Raw genomic sequence first — 20,341 nt, 5'->3', positions numbered from 1 at the left:
CATTCTATTGCGAAGCTCAAATGTTGACTATGTTCGGACTTACAGTTTTAATGCAACACTGATGACTTCAGAGAATGAGTTACAGTCATTACTAGATTTCTAATTGCACTTCATATAGTCTCTACTTAGTACTATTTCCACAGGCATAGGAATATCATGCAATAAATGTGTAATTCTTTTCTTTTCGTTTCAGACCCTCGGGGCTGGTGCTTTTCCACACCAAAAAAAATAAATAAATAAATGCAGAGCCCTGAAAGTTCTTCCTATTTGTGTGGGTCTTTGCCAATCAAAATCATTTTGCTGATTATTTTCCAGGGACTCGGGGTATTATTCCGGTAGAAAGTAGTAACCCTAGTGTATTTTAACCTCCTTTTAATCAGCAGGGAAAAGGAACAATCAGTTACATCACTGAGATGGAGAGCACTGGTTCGCCCCCAAGCCAAAGTGTACTGCTTATTTATCCAGCATCTAAGGCTCGCCTGGTTTATTTTATCTGAGTGAAATTCCAGCATCAGCCCAAATTTCAGTGGGGCGGCAGGCGTCGTCTGGCCACTTTCTTCTCGAGCAGATGTGGAGAAGTGAATTGGTGTGAGTGTGTTTCAACAAAGAAAAGAACCTACTTACTGTAGTATAATAGTGGAAATGTTTCAGACTAGCACTAATTGGATCATTTAAAGGGCTGGTGACAGACACACAACCTAACAGACATAAAAATTTAATAAGAAAATAAATGGGAGCAATGTAGTAAGCATATGTAACACTATTTTTAAAGAATGCTTAAGTAGTATTACAGTTATTGGTTTTCATGTCTTTGTCTTCATGTATGTCATTAAGGTCATAACCTAAAGAAATGACTGGTTGAAATAACTAGCCATGCCCAAAGGAAATGTGTTACATGTCAGATTTCATGTTCAGTCCACATAGATGGATTAGTGAATTGCCTTATCGGGCACAGGTTGGTGATCATCGTGGTATTCCAGGATCTGTGCTTCTGATTCACATGACAACTGACACTCCAAAGAGACACACTTGTCAATAGACTTAAAACGACACCAAAGATGCTCCAAATGGCACCACAAAATGATTACAGAGAATGAAAAAGACAAAAAAAGAGCACAAAGAGAATCTAAAGTGCTTCACAGACTTGCAAAATAGCCGTATAGGGACCACAGACCACTTCCAAGACATGCACAGTAATCACAAATCAGAAAAACAAGACAGAATATTACCATAAAAAGACTAAATTAAATGACTCATATGCATTTAGACACAGAACAACACCAATATGACACATGATGACCAAAGAAACACCATAAAATAATTTGACAGAAAATTAATCAAAAGACACACAAAATAACCACACAAGTTGCATAAATAGTGGCAAAACATTTAAAATGGTCATAAACAAACAAAATATCACAGCATCATGTCCTGTCTTCGTTTGATTAAATGCCTTAACATGAGTGTACACACAAGGGTATGTTTATATATGTTTGTACACACAACTGTCATGTTTGTGTGTGAATGCACAATCAGGTATAAGCAAACAAAAAAAAGCAAATCCAGATTTTACTGATTGTTCTGCAATAACAGTGACATTCTGAAGTTTCTAAACGGTTATTTCAGCTTGACTTGATGTAAAAATTCCGCAGGTTGGTCAGTCTGCTGGTAACAAGCTGCTTAATGAGAAAAGGTGGTCTGTCACTTCAGAGATTTATGGAAATGCAATATTGAACTGCTTAAATATCCCTTTTACTTGGTCCCCTTCTCAGTCCTGGAGGTTCTTGTGCCAGTACTTGGGCACGTCTGTTATCTGGTAATGCAACCACCATTTTTCAATCCTTACCGAGTATGGCACATTGACCAAAGACGCAGCTAGGTATGTGGCTAAAAGGTATGTAGCATTGCTGTGCTCTATGTTAGTACAATCAAATTTGATTGTATTGCTGTTAAATTGAAAATGTTCAATAGTATCGACATCACTGAAATATTGTTAAATGGTTGTTATGCTACATTTTACAGTTCGATTAGTCAGTAAAAAGTTAAAACATACATTCAGTGAGTGTTTTAGATCTCAATGAGTCCGGCGTTGACCATTTTGTTCTTACACCCATGAAGTTGTTACTAACTGAATATATAGATGATTTTTCAGGCGAAAGCTTCAATGGCTAGCCCAGTGCTTTAGGTCCTCCTCCAGTCATTGAACGCCTCCTCATGGCCCCTCGTGGTGTGTACCTTTCTTCCTTGTGGTGAACCCCTCCTGATTTTCATGTGAGTGAGGCTGCTCTGTGTGTGTTCCTGATCATTACTTGTCCATTCTCCACACTCTACTTATCATCTTGCTCATCCTGTAGTCCAGCCCTCGTCCCATGGTCCAATCAAGCTGCAGCCATCACTACACCTGGGTATAAATGTGCATCTTACCTGTCAATCTAAGCAGCTGTGATTTAATGTGATTTAATCACCTATGTGCCTCTCATTGTCTATGTGCTTCATTTGTAAATTTGTAACATCTGGTAGCAGCTTTGTGTTTCTCTGTATCTCCCAGCTGGTGGTTGCTCATGTTCAGTGTGTCTAGTCATCTACTGGTTACTTGGTTTCTCTGTACTCTTATTACCTGACAGTTGTAATTTAGTGTCTTTATGTGTTGTGCAGCCAGTTGTAGTTCCGAGTATTTGCAATTGCCTCTTTTGTATGTTTATTATGCTGCTAAACAAACAAACAAAAAAATTCACAAAACCAAAACTGTGAAGTTTTATGTTGCTTGCCTAAAGCTAAGCAGAGCCGAAATGTAATGCCCATCCATCCATTCTCTATACACCGCTATATCCTCACTAGGGTCGCGGGGGAGCTGGAGCCTATCTCAGCTGACTCGAGCGAAGGCAGGGGACACCCTGGACAGGTTGCCAGTCTGTCGCAGGGCTACATATACGGACAAACAATCACACTCACATTCACACCTACGGGCAATTTAGAGTCATCAATTAACCTCAGCATATTTTTGGACTGTGGGAGGAAGCCAGAGTACCCGCAGAAAACCCACGCATGCACAGGGAGAACATGCAAACTCCATGCAGAAAGATCCCAGGCCAGGATTTGAACCGGGGATCTTCTTGCTGCAAGGCAAAAGTGCTAACCACTACTCTACTGTACAGCCCCCTAATGCCCATGAAAAAAACAAAACAAAACAAACTTCTAAATAGGATCTTTATGTGACAAGGGCCGGAAACTGAGACTCAGTAACTGAACAAACTAACCCGAACTTAGTACAACCAAGCTAGAAAATTTGCTACAAAAATATAACAGTAGTAAATACTAGACTGGGCTGCACAGTGGCTTTGTGGTTAGCTGGTTAGCACTTTGTCCTTGCAGCAAGAAGATCCGTGGTTCGCGTCCCGGCTTTCCCGGGGTCTTTCTGCATGGAGTTTGCATGTTCTCCCTGTGCATGCGTGGGTTTTCTCCGGGCACTCCGGCTTCCTCCCACAGTCCAAAAATATGCTGAGGTTAATTGATCACTCCAAATTGCCCATAGGTGTGAATGTGAGTGTGATTGTTTATCTGTATATGTAGCCCTGCCACAGACTGGCGACCTGCCCCCCCCCCCTGGGACCCTAGTGAGGATAAAGCTGTGTATCGAGAATGGATGGATAAATACTAGACTGCCAACAAATCGACCGAACAGAAAACCCGAACTAACTCTCAGGATAGAAACTTAACAACAGACACTCACAAAAACAGCTGGACTCAGAGAGCGAGCAGAGAACCTAGCTGACAACAGACAAAGAGGGAGAGCAGGGTAGGATGCTGGTGATGGCGGAGACCAGGTAGGTGCTGTATGTGACAGAACTTGACTTGTGAGGAAAGGTAGGTCCAGACTGATGAGGGAGGATGGTGTGGAATCTGGGCAGGACAATCTAAACAGTCCGTACAGACGAGGGAGGATGCAGCGGAGTCCAGGTCAGGTCGGCGAGAGTACAGGAGACAGGATTTCAGTACGAGGTTTGCAGAATAGAGCTTGACTGAATAAGGATTGGAATTGATTGAGGCTGTTTGACAGTCTGGCACTGAGTTGTGGTCTGATGCCGGCTTTTATCGGGAGGAGAAGTGGTTAAGGAAATCACTCCCACCTGCTCACGCACCTCCTGAGGTGATTGTGGATTGGCAGCACCTGCAGCATTGTCACACACCACAATCATGCTCACCGAGAGATAAAAGGAAAGGAGGGGGATGGAGAGCATTATACTTTATTTAAATATTTTAGAAGTACTTTTGTTGTTTTTTTTCCACTTTGGAATGTACATTTTCATGAGGTCCCCTCCTCTGCTGCTTGCTGCAACTGGAGCACACCAGCTCAGCAGTGACTCTGCTGAAACACTGTAAAACTGCTGTATACTACACAGTGGTAAATTGGAACAGTGGTGTAATTTAGGCAGGAAAAAACTGAAGCCGATTCTGAAAAAAATCCTACCTTGTAAACAGACAGGATTAGTTCCTAGTCTTTGTTACGTACAAAACCCCACACGTTTATTGTGGGCAGTCTAAGGCACACCTAATCATGGTGTCTAATCAGCATCTTGATATGGCACACCTGTGAGGTGGGATGGATTATCTCAGCAAAGGAGAAGTGCTCACTATCACAGATTTAGACAGATTTGCGAACAATATTTGAAAGAAATGGCCATATTGTGTATGTGGAAAAAGTATTAGATCTTTGAGTTCATCTCATAAAAAATGGGAGCAAAAACAAAAACACACACAATATGTGGGGGTGGTATATGATTCTTAGATGAACACTGCAAACACTTTGGCATAATACTAACTGAACACCTCTTTTACTGCTGGTCACAAATCAAAGCCTGCACTTCACTAAATAGAGAATAAAAACAGAGACAAGTGATAAATAATGGGTGCCTTCTTGTTGCACTGCCAAATATAATTTTTTTTTTTCAAGCATGCATCAAACAATAATCAGCTCATTGTTCCTGTGCTTGTTCACATTGGATCCCTGGTTAATTTCCTTATCCTCCTCATGCCAGATACAGGCTGGTAAGTCTTTGATCTGTACTACCAAAGTGGTAAATCTGTTTGATCTCTTCGATTAGCCCCCAAAGTGACGTCTAGACACGGAGGCCAGGGAGCTCCCCGTCTCTTTGTTTCTGCCTGCTCTCTAAATCTTGGCTCTAATAACCCCCAAGGGATGTGCTGCATACTTCAAAACACACACATCTATGAAACATGGAGAAAATTGCTATCCAACGAGTGTTTAATTGCACTGGAAAGTATTTTGAATGATATTATCACTTGACCTTGTAAATCCTACTCAGAGAAAAATAAAGCATAAATAAAGCAATTAGTAAATAACACCATTTAGCACAACATTGTTGTATCCTGATTTCTGATAGAAACTTTTCACTTTTTTTCACAGCAACTTTTGCAACAGTTCAGCCATTGCTGTGAACAAGGCATTTCAGTTGTAAATGATTCTTATTCATATTTATTATCTAGTTTCTAGGTGACTCAGTTTAATTCTTTCCCCACAAAGGTTGCTATCCTTGCTTTTTTTTGTATTCCAAATTCTGTCAACTATGATTTCATGTACTTTCTGAAAATAATTCATGCCACCAAGTAGAAAAGAACGGACTGATTTAATAGTTTAACAAATGGCGTGACATTACATATATTTTCATTTACTATATTTAATAAAAGCAACTCACTGCATTCCATTCATTTATCATTTCCCTATGTTTTTTTTAAATAAAGATTCAAATTTAGTTTTTATGTATGATCAAATATTTGCAACTGCAAAAAAAGAAATCATACTGCAATTCCACTCTACTGAAGGATGCATGCCTGTTTTTATAGTTACCTGATGCACAGCAGACCTGCTATAAACTACCTTCATGCTCAAACTTATGCTTATATGAAGAAATAGTTCTCGCAAAGTAGAGCTAACAGGTAAACCATATTTTCATCATCATTGTGAACAGGTCAAGAAATTAACACCACTTCTGTTTCGTTCATGCCTAATAATTATGCGCTAAATCATAGCAATATTCTATTCATTTCTACATAGGCAGACTTTAAAAATTCTAATAGTCCAACAGTAGGGTCAATGTTAGCAAAGTACTTAAAGCAGACAGATTTGTCTAGTTAATATCTACACTTAAATGCATTACACGGTGTTTCAGATTTTTCTCATATCATGGCTGCATAATACAAACTCTCTACATAATTTCCCTCATCGTTATCTTTGTAAATGGAAATGGTTATACTAACTTCATGTTAAACCATTGTCCTATACTGAGTGTGTTATTTCTGTTACATAGACTGAATGAAGTGGTCACTTGAGCCAATCAAATTGTCGTTTGAATATTCAAGGACTTTTAAAAACTACATGTGCAGTATATTATGTCTAAGTGGTAATCCTCATGTTTCCACAGGATGTCAGCAACAACAAACAACAACAACAACAGCAAAACATGCAAGACGACTGTGCAGAGTATGTCATAAAGATCTGTGTCTTCCACGGAAGTACAGTACACAAAGGCCCAGCCGTGCTGACGCGTCCATCATCATCAGGGAAAGTGACCATCATGTCTGCAGATGTGTTGCAAATGCTTTGCTTCTGCTTGTGGGCTCTAAATATGCAATCAATTTCAGTTACCCTTCAAAAATAAGGTACAAGTCTAAAGTGTTTCAAAATGTCTTTCTTGAGCTTAACATCCTGAAAACTGCATCTGAGTCCAGTCGTTGTGAAACTAATTTTGAGTTTGAGTGCATGAAGGCATTTTTCTGACCCTGCTTTTGTTTAGCCGGCAGTTCAGTTTTGAGTGAGTCCACTCTATATAACTGGTTGTGTATTTTTCTGATAACTGTGTCCAGTGTGGAAGCACTGACCCTGAGAGCTCAACACACTGCATCCTAAGAAAACACACAAAGTGACAAAACACCACACTGGCACCAAGACCACATGTTCAGTCTTTTTATGTTACATATATGTTTCTATGCTATGCTTCATGAAACCAAAGGCAAATTTCAATATTGTTTTTTAATTGTCAAGAAAAACACCATTGATTGCACAGCACAGCCTTTACAACATTTAGGTATCTGGTTGGGTTTCCTCTTTTGGCTTTGCTTCTCTTAAAGCGGTGTATCTGTGTGGTTTTTTTCTACTGCAGTGTATTGAGCTTTCAAGGCCTCTGTAGAAATCATTACATGTTGTGTTACTGTTGCCTAAAACACGAGAGAAAGTGCTATGTGAGTATTACAACTTGAGCTTTTTGCAAAGGTTTGTATTTATGATTGTATTTGTATTTTAGTAGTATTTGGCAGCACAGATTTAGGTGCAGGTTTTTGTCCATTAGTAGAACACAATGTGCAATTATATGGAATAAAGAACAAAGTTGCTGTTGTTTGAAAGCGTCTGCTTTGTGTTTTGCTGTGATTTTTTTAGAGGTTTAAGGAATAAATGAAGATCATCATAAAATAACAATTCTTAGTTGCAGATAGACTGTACTTGGGAATATCCTAAGGAAAATTTACTAAGATTTTGCGTGTGGAAAAACTTGCAGAGGTTTTTGTCAGTAAATGTCATGGCAATTTTAATGTGAGTAAGCATTTCAGTTAGAATTGTTTAGTGTCTAGCTGCCCTTCCTTTCTTAGATCTTAATTTTGTCTCATCGGTGTCAGGTGACTGACATGAACCAGACTCAACCTGAGTCACTCTGAGCTCAGTGAAAAAAAAAATACTGCCAAAACAAACTTAAGCATTCATTGTTAGTCGTATGGATTATGTATCTCTGAGCAGAGAAGAAGAGATCCTTCTGTTCCCTGTTAGTGAGACTGTGTGCCAGCAGCAGAAGGATTAGTAGGAGACAGAAAGGCCACACTGACAATTTCTTTTTAACATTAAAATATTTTTAACTTATCTTAAGTCTGCACTTATCCATTTTTTTTTAACATTATCTATGGATCAAATGACTATGTATAATAAAAAGAAAAAAAAGGTGTCACTGGTGGTGACAAACCTGCATAGAATTATTGCTGGTGCCTTAGAGTTATGCACAATTTGGCATTAGTGCTACTCAAATCTGTATTTGAATTCAAGTCTGGTTTAAAACAGCAGCATATACAAGCTGGAGGGGTGTTGGTGGAATAATTTACTTTGTGCGTACTCCACTGGCATTAAAACAGTCCCACAGCATAATACTTACACCATCATGCTTCTCAGTAGGTTTTGGGAACTTGGGGATAAAGAAGTCAGCTTCTGCCTTCCAAACATATTACTGGAAATCATTTTGTAAACTGGTATGGCACATATTTGTTAATCTCATGGCCTTCACGCGACCAAAACCCATTGTGTAATTAAATGCCATAGGTTTGATTCCAAGAAAAGATGACTTTTTGGACATGAACTTTTTTGTTTTTTACCGGTTTACTGATGACATTATTAGGTACCCACTTTCAGACTACCATCAAAGTCTGGAAAGCAAATTCAGTCATGATTTTTCAATGATTTCGAAAGATATCAGTTGGATCAAGTGTTATGATCATTTAGACTCATGTTCTCAGTCAATCGTGGGAGAATGTCCCATTGGCTCACCACATGAGATGCTGTGGTTTTTCTAGCTCTGTAAAATGTGTTAGAACCTTAACAGCTTGTTCTGTTGCCCTCCAGTTATAAATCAGTTAATGCAACTTAAAGTCCTTGTTCAATGTCGAGTCAGTTTAGTTTGGCTTTATCAGACTGCTGCCAAGTTGGTGAATGCAGTCAGTGGCAAACAACCTGTTTGGAGGATTTGTTGTACTTTACACGCTGAGAGTAGCAGGTCCAAGTGATGGTTCAACATTTGAACAGGGTTAGCTTGTCAACATCCAAGGGTTTTCTGTATCCTGTAAAAACAGCAAGTCTTTCGGTCCAGGCTCACCCAGGAGCTGCAAAAACAAAGTGTCAAACAGTACAGGAGCGTCGACTGAATACTTTATGACTTGCAAAAGGAGCATCAGCAGGCTCCCACCAGCACAGTAACAACTGTGAAAAATTCAATTCCCCCTGCCTTTACCACTCAGACTGTGGAGGATTAAGTCTGAGAGGCTCACCCGGCTACCCGCTGGTCCTGTTTGGCTCTCCCACAGGACCCATCATACAGAGGGTGTCCATTCTTAATGTCTGACTTATGCCCAGGATGCCATCTTACTGACATCTGTACAACAATCCTCTTTAAGGTGCCTTTCCACCACTCTCTACCTGCTTTTTTTTCATTTGTTTTGTTTTGCTTTTTCTCTGTCTCTTTTAATAAATCTAAACGGGATGACATGTCTCACCTTTTCCATCCCTCCTTTGTGCTCCATTTTCTTTTCTGGCGTCAGTCATGGGGAGCAAAGTGAGGTTGACCTGTGTGTTCACATTAGCGTGGTGCCTCTTTCCTACTGCGATATTGATGTGTCATTATGTGGCCTGGGACTAGGGAGGCACAAAGAGGTAGAATGAGAAGGGAGAGGCTAAAAAGATGAGTTTTCAGACTTCTTAACATCGGCGAGGGCCCATGGGAGCACAGTTTGTCCCCTCCTGAGCTTTTTTTCTGCTTTGCACCTAATAGGAGCAGGCTGGAGAAGAGATTAAAGGTACTCTGTGTGCTTTCATACAGTATGTGCTGGATTTGGCAGGCAACAGCATCCCTACTGGTCATTCCCAGAGCTGAGTGCTGCTGATGATCAAAGATGGATTATTTTCTGATACAGTTTCCACAGAGCTGCCTTTTCCGTGATGCAAATACTATTGGGTTAAAGTGATGTGTCCCAATTACTCCAGTTAGACTGCCCTGGTGTTTATTCACAGACCGATTGAGAAGTCCCACGCCAGAGAGGGCCCCCGAGGCCACCCAGACACTTAGATAATTTTCCATCACATACACATTTGCTGGAGGAGCAAAACCTCATTTTATTTGGCTTGTTGCTATTCTGGGTATTTTCTATTTTTCTATTCATCTGTGATTTATGCACAAATGCTCATTTTCATGATTTGCACTCTTTGGAACACTAGAATAAAGAAAAGGGCAAAACAATAATAATGAAAAAAACTGAAAAAGGCTCAGTAAAGCTCAGAGAGGGCATCTCTTTGCACATGTACAGAAATGTATTCTAGGCCTGACATAGATATAAATAGCAAAACAAAATCATTCCATTTCAGTGTCTTTTGAACCATTTAGAAGGATGCACAAGCGACATTCCACAGTATTAAGTATTCATGTGGGGCATGTTGTGATGCCTCCATCTGCCGTCCGGCAACCGAAGGCCAGGAATAAAAGAAAAGTGGAAAAACACCCAACGCCAGCAAGAGAAAAAACATCCTGGATGAACTGAGAATCACGTGTGTTGGAAATGGAAAGTACACAGATTTCAAAGCATTTTGTGCTATGCGAGGTCCTCTAATAGCTGCACACGACGATCAGCCCTCTGTGGAATAAATCATGTGTGTGAATAAAAGCTGGTTAAAAATACAGTTGTAGAAATGTCCTAAAAAGAGTTATTCCATTTGTCCAATTGCATTTATCTATTATTTATAGCAAGGACAAATGTAAGTAGGGAAAGTAATAGTGGATGCAGCAAAGACATGTTTGGATATTTTCTGTTGAAGTCTAGTGAAAAAGCCTTTACAGTGGTACAGATTGCAGATTTTCTTTACTTGGGAACAAGGGCATGAGCTGCGTTAAGAGCTTCTGCCATTCATAAGCCAACGGTAATGAAATAAAATTTTAAAAAGTGTCTTGTTTTATTTATTTTTAACATTTAAGCCATTAAATTCAAGGTTTGTGGTCAGAAACTATGAAATCTTGAAAATATTCTATATTAAACAAATATACAACAAAAAATGACATTTAAAAATAATGTATTCGAATAAACTGAATGAAGTACATGATTCAGCTAACAATTTGTGACATCAACTCATTGTCATTAAATGTCATCAACCATTTTTAAATATATATTATTTTCATGTAACAATAGTTATGCTGTGTTTCTTAATGCTTATTTCTAAACATCAGTGGAAAGGGCAGACTGAAACGGTCTAAATCCACATAGTCAGACTACACTCAAGTCAACAGAGCCATGAATGGAAGGACTCATTTTAAAACACACACAGGTTCACCGGCTTGTCTGACGTGAGCAGCCTTGTTAGGGAAAGACCTAACAGTTACTGACATTTCGGTAGTTGTTTTGCACTTTTGCGTTGCATATTTATAGTGACAGCTTCTAGTTAGGTGATTTAGAAAATATTTGTACTGTAACTACCCTTAGCATGAGTGACCTTGTTAGCGTAAGACTATGTGTTAAATTGGTCTGGAGCCCATCTGAGTGTAGCTCCCCTTCCTCATGTCACAGGCAAACCCTGCTGGAGCTCAGCTCTGCGTTCTTCAGCTTTACAGTGTTGTACAAATCCAGAAGTCTCCTGTCAGACAAGGTCTCATACTGAACATTGAATACTGCCGTGCATTTTTTTCTTTTACTTCATCAAACAGCTGCATGAACACATTCACTGTCAATGCAACTGCTTTGTTCAGAGTGACGTTGCCGCAGAAATTGTAAACTTGTGCAGCAGCGCAACTGTTTGTGTTTAGAAAAGCATTCAGATCAACAAGGCTATGGAGGGTGACAATGAAGTCCGAAGATGAAAAAAGAAATAAATGCTGAAATTTCTCCTGCTTTGCCACAAGTAACTAGAGTACAGTTCCACTCTTACTCAGTAGACACTGTGCATTCAGAATGAATTTTTGTTTGTTTGTTTTTAACTATTAGCAAAGGTCCAAACATGTTTTTCTCGAGGAAATCGCAGTATTTTTTTCTTGCACACCAGGTCATTTTTTATAGGGGGGTTTACAGGGAGATTTCAGTTTTGATGCCGAAATGAAATGATATTTGCAGCAGTGGTGGAAGCATGAACTTATCTGAGTACTTAAGTAAACTATATAAGTAACTAGGTCACTGACAGCGAGCCTAATTCTTAAAACATCATTTACTAAGCTGAGCCTATAGGTTACTGTAGATCCTGCAGTGTGATTGAGTGCAGGACAGTATATTTGAGGTGCTGTGGATTATATATATATATATATATATATATATATATATATATATATTTTAGCTTAAATAAACTACATTTACAGAATTCATCTATAAGGTCTACTTTCCAGAAAAGAGCTGTTGTCTCTATGGACAATCCAACATCCTCTAGTTTTCACTGGAACCACTTTCTGGAAAAGGTCACTATTTCTGCTGTCCTTGGTATTGTCTGTGAGCACGACCTAATTGCACAAGGGTTCCCACGAATCACAAATCCAAATTTAAGCCATAGCTAAGGCTACTGATGTGGGCTGATTCTAAAAAAAATGAAAAATGCTTGTGTTATAGTTTTCTTAGCTTAAGCTGAAAAGTGAAATGGTGACCACACCACTGCCATTAAAAATGACAAGTTCAAATAAATGTATCAAATGTAAAAAAAAAAAAAAAGTAAGAATAACAATTTACAATTTTATATATATATATATATATATATATATATATATATATATATATATATATATATATATATATATAAAGTTTAAATTGTTTCTTTTTTCCATAAAGTCATGTTTTACATATGTATTTATTTATAAAATTCAAAAGATTAGCTAAACAGTCTCATTATATAATTACATAATATAGTGTATATTTCCATAACAGCACACATTTAATATTTATCTAATACATGTTTTAAATATAGGTTAAAATTTACAGTTAAAATTACAAATAATTACACCCACATGTTTCTCCACAAAGTTTATTTTTACATTTTCAAAATCAATTAGGTGCATTTTTAAAAGTATTTTAAAATGCTTTCCTCTTCTAATTACAGCTCCTCTATAGCTCAAACAGTTAAATCAAGAAGCCTGCAGGCACACGATGCCTGATCGTTGAATGTTTATGTAGATTAAAACATGTGCAGTCTGCTGTCTCTCATGTTTCCTGTGCCGTGCCCAGAGTCTACTGTTGCCCGCAGCCAAAAGTGCTGAATTCCACTGAAATTTGTCTCTGGCATAAAACAAAAAAGAGCCATTCATCAAGCTGACACTGTAACATTATACTAGAATTTGAATTGTTGATGAACTATGAACATGATCCACTGACTTTAAATAGATGATAAGTCTGCTCTGATTCAGTCAAACTCTGCCTTCATACATGATTTCTATTTCAGCTTTAGTAATGTGGGCCAAAGTAAAGGTTAGAAAATAACGGCTCTTTTGCAATATACATGAGCTCCTATTATCAAATGTTATTAGTTTTTATAGTTTGAGTTGTGTCTGTGTGACAATGTTGTAAAAAATATTATTTAAGAACTGATAAAATAACTATAATTTAAAATGCAAAACAGCTGGAGGCAAATGTATTTTTTTTTACATTTATTATGTTTAATTATACCATAATTTAGTAAAGCGTGTACAATACATTATGTTTGGAAATTAATATATTTTAACATTAGCTGACATTGCGTTTTTGTACCACTTCAGAGGTACTTTAATTTATTTACCATATTGCATACATTTTTATCTGTGTACATATGTTAAATTATTCATGTTGTCATAAAACACAAATGAAGATGAAATGAGGAACAAATGTAATAAATAAAGAAAAATAGGAATATGCCACAAGTGCACATATACAATAACAGTTCACCCTACAGAGCAAATTTCTGCAAAACCCATATATACAAAGTAAAAAAAATCTGATTTCCAGACATGATAACGACCAGACAAAGATAGTTTAGCTTTTTTTTTTTTTTTTTTTTTTTAAACAAACACGTTTATTACCAGTCCAAAGCAAGGATTGATGTCGCCGAGCAGTGCAAGCTTTAAGAACCTTTATCCACTCCACGGCTGTAATTTCTTGTACTCAATCCCCACAGTCGGCCACAACTGTGCTGGGAGGATTCGTTCAAGGGTCAGAGTGTTGGGATAATCTGAGAGGGAAAAAAAGAGAAGCGGGAGAACTGCCTGTAGCTCCCCCTTCTTGCCCCCCCCTTCTCGCCAACGGCTTCCATCCATAAACTTGTGCCAGCTGTTGCCTCGTGCTAAACCCTGCTTAAGAGAAACAGACCTAAAAGGCCCAATCAAGAGGCACAGCTTTACTGTGAGCCTATTGCGCCACCACTGGTTCTGGCTGGGGCCAGACAGTGCAGCGGTAAGTTTCAGTTCAAGGGGCAGATTCTGGATCACATTCTGGGACAAAAATCCCCGTCTCAATACAGATCCATTTCTTCTGACTACCAAATGCACACAACAGTGCATGAAAACTAGAACAGCATACTTCAATCTCAAACTTTAGGAGCCCAGAAAATGTTGATTTCAGAAGGCTTGACTGCACTTCAATAAAAAAACAAAACAAAACAAAAAAACAAGCAGCAGCATAGCATTGCATTCTGATCTTGTTTTAGGCACATACATAGTGAGGATAATTTTTAAAAAAATAACATAATGAGTATTTTTTTTTTATTAAGGATAAGTTTACTTGACATACATGTGATATCTGGTGATGACTGTTATATAAGCTGAAGACAAATTTCTACTTTGGACAGTAAAGTTATAACACTGTTTTGACATAGGTTCCTCTGTTGCTTTAGACTGTCTCAGGTGCTTCTGTGTCTTCATGTACCATGTGCAATATTATAATTTAAATTGGACTCTAATTTACTGCCCTCGTTTAGGCAAATGTATGTCTTTTTTTACTCAGTACTTTTTTTACACTTAATTTTTTCACACAGTACTTCTTATACTTGTCTTTCTACATATAGCATTTTTATTTACAATTTGTTACATTTCGATTTCTATATTTATTCTGTCACTGTCTTATTGTTGTTGTTGAGTACTGTAACTCTATTCTCCACGTCAAATTCCTTGTGTGTGCGAACTCACTTGGCAATAAAGGCTTTTCTGATTCTGATTCTGTTGTAATCCCAGACTGACTCCATCAAGCAGAGATCAGGGCCATGTCAGGGCCAGACCAGGACTCCTTGGACTTATTGTGGCTGCAGGTAGTTCTTTATAACTCTGTAGAGTGAAACAGGGACCAATGACCCACATCAACTATCAATAACCTTTGCCCGTGTTCTATAACTTCTCTCTGTCTTAATGTAGCTCCAGTGTCAAATCTGTGACTCAGAGAAGTGGTGAGAAGATAAATAAGAAATGGAATGGCAAAGAAGGAGAAAATCAGGAATTATTGTGTCCGTTAATTTGCAAATACAAACACTGCAGGAAGCAGGCTGGATGGCTGCGGGGGGCAAAAGCTCGGTGAGAATGACGATCAGAAAGCATGTGACAGTTTTGGGGTGAGGAAAAGGCCCGTGGGACAGACACATTCCGAGTTCAGGCAGGGGTTAGTGTGGCAAGTTTCCACCCCGACTGCCCCGCCTCTACCGCATCAGCATCACCATCACCATCAGCATCGCTACTGGATTCGCCAGCACCATCACAAAAATCGGCATTGGCGTGGCTGAACTCTCTGTGAACCCTGACGAGTCTGTTAATGTGACTACGAGGTCAGGAGATTTTTAGGATAAATTGTTTGTGTTTTAATCCATGGAACACGGGGTGAATCAGAGGCCATACTGTCCTGAAATAACTTGGATATGCCTGTTCAGAGATGCATCGCTGCATTCACTGGGACTGCCAAACTATTACTGAACAAACTATAGTACACTGTCTTAAAATTCTACATATAGGTTAGATTTAAATATATTTTAATTACATTGTGTCAACTATAAATTAGGACTTCAGTTAATTTCTAAAAATATGCATTTGTAAAATTAGAATGAAAAATCTTATATTTTAATAAATCACATGCCATTTTGTAGAACATACTGTAATAATACTATGTAAAATGATTTCACAATAAAAATTTAATTACTACATATTATATAACAAGAAACATCAGTATAAAAAATTCCAAATCAAAATCTCTATCTGTCTATTGAAATTATATTAAAAATAAATAACAAATACTAATGAGTAGTACATTTATAGATAACAATAATGCACTTATTTAAGAGCTATGATTAAAGTATAATACATAATGTATATAATTTTATTATTATCATGAATAATTATTAATTATAATAATATTAATAATAATAATAATAATAATACTAATAAGAAGAAGAATAGTAGTAGTTGTAGTATCATTATTCTTATTGTGAATGCAAATATGCAGTTATTATCAACTAATAATTTCAGTGATGAAATGTGAATATGTATGTGTTTGTGTCAAAAAGATTCATTTTTGCTTTTTTCTAACATTGTCTGTGCTAACACTAAAATCCCCTGAATCATCTGAATACAGTAAATAATTAAGTAGTTATTGTTAAAACCTTAAATTGTCTTCACATTACCAGTTCTGAGCAGTTCCTGCTGTTTTTTTCTCTGGAAACTGAAACTTAGAATTTCAAAAATACATAAGTAATAAATCTTAAAGTAATAAGAAAAAGGAATTATTGAATTTTTTGTCAATTCAGTAAATTATGTCTCAGGGGAAAATATAGTCATCATACTGACTGCATGCAATAAAAATGAACAAAGATATCATTTTTAATTATGAATTTATTTCACCTTTCCGGTGGGTTAGGTCACATAATAGAGAACCTCACTTCTGTTACAGTTCTATGTACAATTGTGACTTAATTATGAGGCTGGTCTGTAGGTCAAGCAGAAGTAAAAATTCAATATAATTTCTAAATTATTTTCTCTCTTTTTAATTGTGAATTATTTCTTTTTACATTTTTGAGAAATATTTGTTACTGAACAACCAAAAACAGAATATTTAACGCATTTCTTATCTCAATGGATTTTTATTCCTTCTCTTTCTGTTGAAATAACAAATGATTCATACAGTAGTTATACACAATTTGAAGGAAAAAAAAAAAATAAATAAAAATAGAGCATATAAATCATCCCAGAAGAACCCTTCCACCCAGTTGCTATATCTTCCATCTTCCACAACTAGACACTTCACATATTAGAGTTTAATTAAAAGGAGGCTGTGGAGTAATAAGGTTATTCACATACATAGGGGGCAGTGATGGTAGCATAAACATGGCTTCAGTAATCTCCCAAATACAGAGCGCTGTCCTCGTCCAATCACAAGGCCCGATCTGTTCAGCTCTCACAGATACAAGCGGGTTCATCTGGAGTTCATCATGGCGGCCGTGGCGCAGGATGGACTGAATGTGACGGCACGATCTAGGCCAAGACCAACTTTGTGTTGTTGCTGAACTTCTCCTGCAGCCTGGCCAGTACCTGTTGGCATGGAGGTTGTTGTTAGGCTTTCAGATCTCTCCCTTTCTGATTAAATCATTTCTCAAAGCAATCTGTGCCCTTCCATGATGTTTCTGCTTCAACACACACATTGGGGCAGTGATTGCGCTGCACATTCCTCCACCCCTGATCTCGTAAAAATACTTTTCCATGCCATGAGCCACGGCACAACATAAACCCAGTTACTGAAATCCCTAATGGAGTAATCTGTGTTTGTCCTGCTTTTGTGTGCAGCGTTTGGCTGAGACACTGCTGCCATCAGCAGGGCACCGAGTGAGCCCTGCATTTCAAATCAGACCCATCAATCATAACAGTCCTACATTAGAAGTCCCCACAAGAGACTATTTTATTTCCACACCAACCCCCTCACCTCCGCGTGATGCAGGAACATGTGAAGTGACAGCAGGACAGAGGACGTGTGCCCTGGTCTCTCGTTTGAAAATTGTCCCTATTTCCGCGTACATTCCTCATCTCCCCTGAGAGCATTAAAGGCGTAATACCTCAGAGGCCACAGCCCCCGCCGCAGCGACACACTCAAACCCTTTACCACTCAATGTTGTCAAGCAAGCAATAACTTAAACCAGACTGGGATCTGTTGTCATAACATCATTATGGCCAAAATTCTGTCGGTTAAAATAATGCCGCCTGATTAAATTTAAGATGCATTTGTTTAGCGACTGATTGTCCTGAGTGCTTTAATGCCCCATTAACATATAGCTCCATACAGAGATCAGCATGTATGTATGTGTGTCTGCAGCACTGTCAGGCTAGTGGTGGTGGAAATAATAATCGAACAGTACGTAAGGTAGCAGCACTATTTAATGACAATTATTTAATTTATATTTAAAAATAGACTCTAGTAAATACGTTGTATTCCTGGCAACTACGTCTTGCAAGATGTTGCATAAAAATTTGAGATTATAAAGAACAGGTGCAGCTTCTGGCCGACTCCATTCTGTCAGCCGGTGGTTTTATTTATACCACTGCTACATTCTTTGCTATCTTATGTGTTTTCTGTCCATTTTTCATGATAACCTGTGAATGTATTGCTGTCCAATAAATTTAATAGCACTGCCATTTAAAGCAAATCTGACAAAGGAGCTATGTACATATGAGAAACCAGATATGGGATATAAACATGTTGAAAGGAGTCCAGAAACAAAGGCAGGTCAGCCAATAAATCCGAGCCAATAAAATGGCTTTAAACAAGTGATTTAGGTAATATGTGTTTGAGCAGGAGTACAGGGTAACTTCTCATTTAAAACTAAAATCGTGAAAAGGTGTTTCTAAAATATGGCTTGAATTGAAGAGCAATTCACAGTGACTTTTTAAAGGTGAATTTCCAAGGCAGAAACATAACGGCTATGCTGTTTTCCATTTTAGCAGCCAAAGTTGTGTCCCAAAAAAGAAAGAGTAACCTTAACACATCATTTTAAGTGAGCCAGAACAATTATATTTTAACTGAGGATTCCTCAAGTCTCGGCACATGGGACACATAGACACAAAAAACTAAACTGATCTTTGATTTTATTTCAATAATTGACAAAAAAAACCCAAACAATAACACTAATAATACAATGTAAAGCAAAAGTTTCCAGACTTCTGAATGAAAGGAAGCAGAAAGTAATACAAACTTATGTATTCTGTCCCTTTACATCAAACAGTTTCCAATGAGCATGAAAAAGAGAGATTTCTCTCTTAACAAACATTATGGTCTTCTTACTTCATTTCTTTATATTTTAATAATATGCTGGTTTGCATTTTTAAGTGCTGTGTGTGATTTAGATTTTTTTAAATTCCTTGTTTAAACCGTTCTATAAACTGACCCCTTTCACAGAAATGCAACATTCCATTAATTTGTTCCTCCATCTTGGTTTTATGAAGATCTCTGTTCCTTTTACGCTCTACTTACTTTCTCTTTTTGCAAATCTGTTCTGGACATTGACTGGTGAAGTTTCTTTTTGAGCTTTATGCATAATTTGCAGAATACTATAATGTATTATCTCGTGAAATTTCAACAATAACTGAAGGAATTCAGCAACACAGACAAATCCTGCTATAAAAGATACCTTCACTGTTAAGTCAATTCTACATATAGCTGTGTTGTAATATGTCTGAATACACACATTCTGGTTTACATAAAATGTGAGCCTTTTTGCAAATGTACTGCAGATACACAATTGTTACTTTCTCGTCTCACAAAATTTGAAGCGTGCACTTCTCACACAAATAAATCTCCTACAAAGAGGCATAAATGCAGTGTGCATACACACAATGTGAATCCAAAGACCGCTTCATTAGTATTTTTAAGATTTATTTGTGTTCTTTTTAATGTCTTCATTTCCAGTACTTCTAGATGTGTATCCTTAAAATATCTACATCAGGAGTACATATGAGTAGTTGAACTGAGGAGCTCATGAAATACTGATAAGAACACAAACATAATGAAGTGTAATCAACAAGAAAAACTTGTTATGAAATAACAAACCAGTAGAATAATGACTTCAATTGTGTCTGGCACTCCCGCCCTATGATATGGAAATAATTCACTTATGATTAGGCCACCAACCTATTCACTATAGCATGATGCGCTTCAGTGGCTGAACTCAATACAGCTCAATCAAGAGTCTGTGTGATATTTCAGTAATGATCTGGGCCAATGGGACTGATTGAGGATCCATTGTGTTTCTTTCTTAGCATCCACTCATCATATCTGTATCAAGAAGGCCTCCTGGTTGCCAAGCATGCTGCAGCATCAAGCTGTTATGTAGGTTAGCTCCACAAAAGCGCCTTAATCCAAAAGCGGAAATAAATAAATAAAAGTGTTTAGAGAGAGGTGAGTGCTCGGTCAGCTCGTCTGCAAAGCCCACACACACTGCCACAGTTGTGTCACATCCAGGAGCAGCCATTAGGACCGCTGATCTAATGTGGAGCGAGTGTGCCGTCTACCGTACAAACCAGGCCCCGATGGAAAACCACTAGCTGAACTGACGCGCTGCAGCGGA

The sequence above is a fragment of the Acanthochromis polyacanthus genome, chromosome 14, assembly GCF_021347895.1.
Source record: "Acanthochromis polyacanthus isolate Apoly-LR-REF ecotype Palm Island chromosome 14, KAUST_Apoly_ChrSc, whole genome shotgun sequence".
In the NCBI taxonomy this organism is placed as follows: Eukaryota; Metazoa; Chordata; class Actinopteri; family Pomacentridae; genus Acanthochromis; species Acanthochromis polyacanthus.
This window is presented reverse-complemented; position numbering follows the sequence as displayed.